The following is a 7,891-nucleotide window of genomic DNA, read 5'->3' as shown; positions in this document are numbered from 1 at the left end:
CGGCAACAAGCCCTTGACCAGATCAAGCAGGAGATCGTTCATGCAATAGTCCAGATCAAGCAGGAGATTGCTCATGCAATAACCCTTGGGCCAGTCAGGACAGGACCAGAGGTGAAGAACATGCTCTACTCTGCAGCCAGGGATAATGGTCCTTCCTGGAGCCTCTGGCAGAAGTTGCCTGGTGAGACTCAAGGCCGACCACTTGGACTCTGGAGACGAGGTTACAAAGGGTCTGAAACCAATTACACCCCAACAGAGAAGTAGATTCTAGCAGCCTATGAAGGAGTTCAAGATGCCTCAGAGGTGACTGGCACCGAAGCACAACGCAGCCCATCGTCGAGGGATTTAAACGGCTGCTGGGAGCACCAGCGACATTGGCATGGCAGTTAGCGAGACAGTTTGGACAGGCAGGGCAAGCAGGAGGGGCACAACCACCTCCCAGCTCTCTCGGGCGAGCATTTTTTCCCCCCGCAACTCAACTAAACCAGCAATGGTTTCCAAAAAAGCGAAAACCGTTGCTGCTGCTATCACAAGGGGTGTGTTCACACAGACGGAACCTCACAAGGACACCAAGAAGGATGCAGCTGTTCAGGTCTCTGGTTGCGCAGAGTGTTTGAGCCTGGCTTTAGTACCAGTGTGAGTGGTGTCTGTGTACGATGCAAGCAGGTGAATGATTTGCTGTGCCTGGTGGCAGAGCTCAAGGAAGAGGTAGAGAGGTTAAGAAGCATTAGGGAAAGTGAAAGGGAAATTGACTGGTGGAGTCATACCCTTTCACCCCCAAAAGAAGTTCAGCAGGAGACAGTGAAGCCCTGCCCCTCCTGCCATCAGGCAGTTGGAGCAAACCAAGTAGATGGGGGGGAATGGAAACAGGTCTCTAACTGGAGAGGTAAAAGAATCCCCTCCCAACCCCCATCACCTCCCCGGGTGCCCTTAAAGAACAGATATGAGGCCCTGGACCCAGAGAATCAGGTAGAGGACAGTCAAGAGGAAGATCTGTCTGGAGGGTCTCCCGGTTGCACCCCGTCTACCAGGCAGACTGCAACCACAGCTATAAAGAAAAAAAGAAGGGTAGTTGTAGTTGGAGACTCCCTTCTGAGGGGAACTGAGGGTCCTATGTGTCGACCAGACCCATCCCACAGGGAGGTCTGGTGCCTTCCTGGGGCCCAGGTGAGGGATATTAGTAGGAGACTCCCTGAGCTAATTCGGCCCTCAGAATATTATCCGCTGTTGGTAGTCCAGGCTGGCAGCGATGGCGTTAATGACATTAATGGAAGAAGTACCAGGGCGATTAAAAAGGCCTTCAAAGCACTGGGTAGATTAGTTAATGGGACAGGAGCACTGGTGGTGTTCGCCTCAGTTCCTGCAGTAGCAGGGATGAATGAGGAGAGGAGTAGGAAAACTCATCAATAGATGGCTAAAGGCTTGGTGCCACCAGTGGAATTTTGGTTTTTTTGACCATGGGGCAAATTCCATGGTACCTAGTCTCTTCAAATCAGATGGGCTTCATCTCTCTAGGAAGGGCAAAAGGACTATAGCCCATAAGTTGGCGGGGCTGATCAGGAGGGCTTTAAACTAGTTTTGAAGGGGGAAGGGATTGAAACTGGGCTCTCCAGAGAGGAGCCTAAGGGTGGAAAACCTGAGCTGAGTGATATCAGCAGCCCAGCTGAAGTGCATGTACACCAATGCACGCAGCATGGGTAACAAACAAGAGGAGCTGGAAGCCATCGTGCAGCAGGAAAGCTATGATGTAGTCTCCATCACGGAAACGTGGTGGGATGACTCACATGACTGGAGTGCTACCATGGGTGGCTAGAAGCTCTTCAGAAGGGACAGGCAAGGTAGGAGAGGTGGAGAGGTGGCTCTATACATTAGAGAGTCTCTTGACTCTGTAGAACTTGAAGTCAGTAACAATAAGGTTGAGTGCCTGTGGATCAAAATGAGGGGGAAGGTCAACAAGGCGGACATCCTGGTGGGAGTCTGTTACAGACCACCCAACCAGGATGATGAGGGTGATGAATTATTCTACAAGCAGCTGGCAGATGTCTCAAAATCGCCAGCCCTTGTTCTCATGGGTGACTTTAACCTGCCAGATGTCTTCTGGGAACTCCACATAGCAGAGAAGAGGCAGTCTAGGAGATTCCTAGAGTGTACAGAGGAAAATTTCCTGCTCCAGCTGGTAAATGAACCTACCATGGATGGGGCCCTGCTAGAGCTTCTGTTCTCAAACAGAGAGGGGCTGGTGGGAGATGTGGTGGTCAGAGGCCGTCTGGGACACAGTGACCATGAAATAATAGAGTTTTCAATACTCAGGGATGCAAGGAGGGTCATCAATTGTGGGAAACCAAACAGGTGTTCAAGCTAGAGATCCAGAGGCAGCTACCCAGCAAGAGGCCTCAGAGATAGTGATGGAATCCATCAGACGACCTTGGGCACTCTTTGAGAATGAGAGAAGAAGCTGCTAACTTCAACGGAAGGATACCTCCGGTGAACACCTGTTACCAAAGTTAAAAATGAGAAGGAAAAGGCTGCTTAAGTTAACCCCACTTATGAAATATGTATTAATTTATAATTAAGAATGACAGTGTGTTGTTAGAAAAATTTGATAGTTAGATAAGTTTGATAAAATGTGTAACAGTATGTTAAATAGGTCCATGCATGCCTCCTTCCCTGTAGCCTAAAAATTCCTGCACTAGGTTAGATAAAAATGCTTTAATGTAAACACTGCATGCGATTCCGCCATTCCGGGTGAATCTGTTCCTTTCTACTGGATGAAGAGGATGGAAGAATAAAACCCTAATTTTTAGTGATGCAGTCAGATTGTCTTTATTAATAGCCAACATCAGTAAAAGAGTTTAAAACTGTGTCAGAATAGATTTTAGGCGTCGGCATTTGGTGCCCAAAGTAGGGACTTGATTCTGATTCCTAATATTTAGGAACAGACTGAGAGAGTCCGTCGGGAATAGCTGGTGGCAGTTACAGGTCTGCTACCTCGGTGATGCAGCACGACCAAACTCCGGAGATGGCACCAGAATCCCTCACTGCAGGACGGAGCAGAGCGGTCGTGAACCATTTAAAAATAGTTAATAAGTAGAAGAAAATCGTAATAATGGTGTTAAATATGTCCTCTGAGCAAAAAGATGTTTATGAATTTCTGAAATGCCTGCTCAAAGAGCATGGGTCGAAGGTAGAAGATCTACCGCTGCAGAATCTGCTTCTTTGGGCACAGAAAAATCAACCTGGGTTAACTGTTTAAAATGTTTTTAATGTCTCGCAGTGGGATCATATAGGAATTAAGCTCTGGGATGCCACAACCCAAGGGGGCAAACAGGCGGCTAGCCTCTTGAGACTGTGGCATTTAGTCTTTGAGACTCTAAAAGATAGATCTTCTAAAAAAATGCCACTCCTGGAGCAAAAACAAATTGAAAAACCCACCGACTCACCCCAGGAGGCGGAGAAAGGGGGAACTAGCTCACAAGCTATGGAGCTGCCGCACATGGAAAACCCCTGCCCCCAAGCGCCCTTAGCCATCGCAGTGTCTGCGGGAGGGGGGCTCCCGGGAGGCACAGCCACCGCAGAGGCGGGCCGGGTCCTGCCACCTCCATCTACCCTTCCGCCCACGCTGAGTCCCAAGTGAGCAGACGCGGTCGCTCTGGTGCCGTTCGGCTCCGTTCCTCTCCCTGGGAAGCCGGAGGGACCCCCCTCTCCGCCCCATCAGCTCAAGAATTTTTAGCTGCCCCACTCCAAGATGGTGCTGTCTCCCTCCCGGAGCAGAGGGGCGAGTCCACACCAGGAAGGGATCCGCCTGTGAGGTCACTACTCTGCACTTCTAAGTTCCTGCCTGTTTCAGTTCTAGGTGGGAACTCTTGGGAGCTGTGTCCTTACAATCCAGGACAAAAACAAAGTTTAATCCCTGTCGATCCAAGAGACAGATGGGCTCATACTAGGAAAGCAGCGGCAGGGGAAGGAGATTTGCATATGATGCAAGCCTTCCCAGTTATCTATATGCCTGGTCAGCAACCCCACTGGGAACCTGTTCCATATCCGGTTTTAAAAGACTTACGGAAGGCTGTTATGGAATATGGGCTGAGGCTCCATTTACAAGAGGGCTTTTAGATTCCTTGTTTGGCACCTTTGTGCTAACTCATTATGACTGTGCAGGAATAGTGAGAATGCTTCTTACCACCATGCAATACACATTATTTGAAGCAGAATGGAAGAAGCTAGTAAAGAAGCAGGCAGAAGAGATGTCACCTACGATTGGAGTGTCAATTGCACATATTAAAAATATTCTTTTGGGGGAGGGACCTTATGCGACAGCAGCATCTCAGGTTCAAATCCCATTGCTTGATTTGACTCTTGCTAAAAATTTAGCTTTGCAAGCACTTAGAAAAGTACCAGACAGAGGAGCAGCTACACAGTCCTTCACCATGATAAAACAAGGTGTTAAAGAACCGTTTATGCAATATGCAGAGCGGCTGCGAAATGCAATAAATAAACAAATTGATTATGCTCCAGCACAAGAAATTGTCTTTAAAAATATAGTGATAGGACATGCCAATGAGGACTGCCAAAAAATACTGTGTGCATTACATAATCCTACCACTGCAGAGATGCTTGAAGCATGCAGAAATGTAGGTTCACAAACTTCTAAAACTGCCTCTTTAGCTGAGGCGCTGGTCACCCTAAAAGACCCTCCTCCGGATTCCAAGCCACAACCATTGTGCTATGAGTGTGGACAGAAAGGACACTTTCTAAAAAACTGTCCCATGAAAAAACACGGTGCCAAGACTGCAATATGCCCTCGCTGCCACAAGGGGCCGCACTTTGCTAGGGAATGCCATTCCAAATATGCAAAGGATGGATCCCTACTGCATTGTTCAGGGAAAGGTAAAAAGCCTTCGGGAAACTGAAATATGAGCAAGCAGAGAGGTCGTGCGAATACAAACATAGACTCGAAACTCCAAACCTTTCACTTAAGCCAGCTAATTCTCTGCAAACACACACTGCAGGCAATGCTGGAATAGACTTGAGCCCTTCAAAGTCCATCAAACTATTTGATAATGGAATACATGCAGTTCCTACAGGAATTCAAGGTCCTCTAGAGGATGGCCACAGAGGTCTGCTAATAGGTCGTACATCAACCTCTGCACTAGGTGTGTGCGTGCTGCCTGGAATTATAGATGTGATGCCTTAAGCCCCTAATGGTTTTTTATTTTTCTAATTTTTGTAAGCTTTATAAGTTTTATAAGTAGTTGAAGTAGATTTTAAAAGCAGTAACCCTTACCCTCTGCCCTGTAGCACCCTTTAGTTTACAAATTCCTTAACCCTCTAACCCCATTCCATGCTCCCTATATCAGCCCTACCAGTAGAAATGTTTAGTCTCTTGTCAAGGCAAGACCTGTCCTGTTTGGAGAATGCTTGTATCTTGGCCTAAACCGCAGAACAGAGTCAAGAACTGGGTGACTCTGTGCTCTCTGTACCCCGAAGAAGATGAAGATTGATGAAGACAGGGTCTCAAAGCCCCCAGACCCAATTTCTAAGGGGTGGACCAGGGGGTGGACCAGAGCAAAAGTTACGGGGTGGAAACACTTGAGATTGGACAGATATTGTTATAAAATGTAACATCTCAGGCACAGCCAGCGCGCGTTGTGTAACATCTTTTGCCTTGGCACAATTAAACCCTTTCCTTATCTCACCCTCAATTAACGGCTCCTGAATTTTTTCTTAGCACCAACTGAGCAGGCATCAGATGCTAACTTTATAAGAGAGATAAAAATAATGCTGTGGACACCTGCACCTCCTGTCCATATAGAGGCAGGCACCCCCATCGCCCAACTTATCCTGATCCATGCCTATGCAACAAAGTTTAGTTTTGATCAGGAAGAAAGGCCAGACTTTAGCACAACAAAAGACAGATAGGAGATGGATGATTTTCTCTTGTGGGTTCAACCCTTATCAGCGCAACACCCAATTTTACGTTGCTCCTTATACAATTTGGGAAGAAAAGAGACTATCCACCTGAGAGGTTTGGCAGATACAGGTGCCGATGTGACTGTGATCTCTATTTGAGATTGGCCACCCTTCTGGGCACTTATGGAACCAGAGAAGGCACTGAGGGGAGTGGCAGGAGTTACAGCACCACAACAGAGCCTGCATCCAATTGTGATCACAGGCCCTGAGAAACGTACAGCCACAGTTCATCCATTCGTCCTGGACTTGCCAATCACACTGTGGGGCCAGGATGCATTGGGACAATGGGGACTTGGTCTCACTACAAATTTGTCCTAACAGCCACTGAACAGCAACTGTTCCCTGCCCTAACCTGGACGACTGATGAACCAGTATGGGTGAATCAGTGGCTGCTCAGAACGGACAAGCTGCAACATCTTCAAGTGCTTGTTCAGGAACAACTTTTGGCAGGACACATTTGTGGTTCTACAAGTCCCTGGAATTTTCCAGTTTTTGTGATCCAAAAAAGAAGTGGCAAGTAGCATTTATTGCATGATCTAAGACGCATCAACGAAGTCATCAAGCCTATGGGAGCTGTACAACCAGGCCTGCCTTTGCCATCAGTGCTGCCTCAAAACTGGCCACTTACTATCATTGACTTAAAGGACTGTTTCTTTTCCATTCCTTTACACCCCAGAGATGCAAGAAGGTTTGCTTTTTCAGTACCATCTATTAACGCCAGCGAACCACATGCTCGCTATCACTGGAAAGTCCTACCTCAAGGGATGAAAAACAGTCCAGTCATATGTCAACTGTATGTGTCCACTGCGCTATCACCTGTACGCCAGCAATACCCAGAAGTCTACATATATCACTACATGGACAACATCTTAATCTGTGCAGCTGATATGGAACTAATGCAAAGAGCCCTCAAAGCAACAATTGAAGCTGTCAACACCTATGGCCTTCAAGTGTCACCAGAAAAAGTACAACAGGAATCTCCTTGGCATTACCTGGGATGGAAAATAACCCAAACAGCCATTCATCCCCAGCATGTTTCTCTATCAACCTCGGTGCAAACCCTCAGTGATTTGCAAAGACTGCTGGGAGCTATTAACTGGCTCAGACCCATTTGGGGCATTTCCACTGACAAACTCCGCCCATTGTTTTGCCTGCTTAAAGGAGATCCAGAACTAACTTCGCCCAGACAGCTAACACAAGAAACTGTTACTGCTTTGCATGCTGTAGAGCAAAAGCTCAATTCCTGCCAGGCCAGTCACCATCTCTTAGATGAGCCGGTGGTCCTAGTTATCTTAAAGGGACCTGCTCAACCTTTTGGTCTCTTAGGCCAATTATACAAAAACAATACTCAGTTTTGTTTATGGGAATGGGTTTTTCTAGCTCATCAGTTTTCTAAAACAGTAACAACTCAGTCAGAAATGATATCTCGCATATTTCAGAGAGGCCGCATTAGATGCTGGGAACTTGCAGGGTGTGACCCACGTACTGTGTATTTGCCAGTGACAACAGAGTATTTACAATGGTTAGAAAAGGCTAGCTTTGAATTTCAAACTGCCTTAAGTGATTTTATGGGTCAACTAAGTATTCACCTACCTGCTTGTTCTTTTTACAGCATTTAAACCACTTTCTTTTGAAGCTGAGAACTCACTGCTCCCCTATTCCCTTGACAGATGCTCAAACTGTCTTTATGGACGGTTCAGGGAAAATGGGAAATGCAGTTGTAGTGTGGCAGAAAGATAATGAGTGGCAACAGGATATACATCATGTAGATGGGTCACCACAGCTTGTAGAATTATCGGCAGTAATCCGCGCACTTACATTATTTCCAGGACCTTTAAACATAGTTTTTGATTCTCAATATGTTGTTGGAGTGGTTCAACAAATAGAATGCTCCTATCTAAAAGAAATCAATCATGCGGCT

The sequence above is a fragment of the Neopelma chrysocephalum genome, unplaced genomic scaffold (assembly GCF_003984885.1).
Source record: "Neopelma chrysocephalum unplaced genomic scaffold, ASM398488v2 Primary Assembly neopelma1_96539, whole genome shotgun sequence".
NCBI classification, from domain to species: domain Eukaryota; kingdom Metazoa; phylum Chordata; class Aves; order Passeriformes; family Pipridae; genus Neopelma; species Neopelma chrysocephalum.
This window is presented reverse-complemented; position numbering follows the sequence as displayed.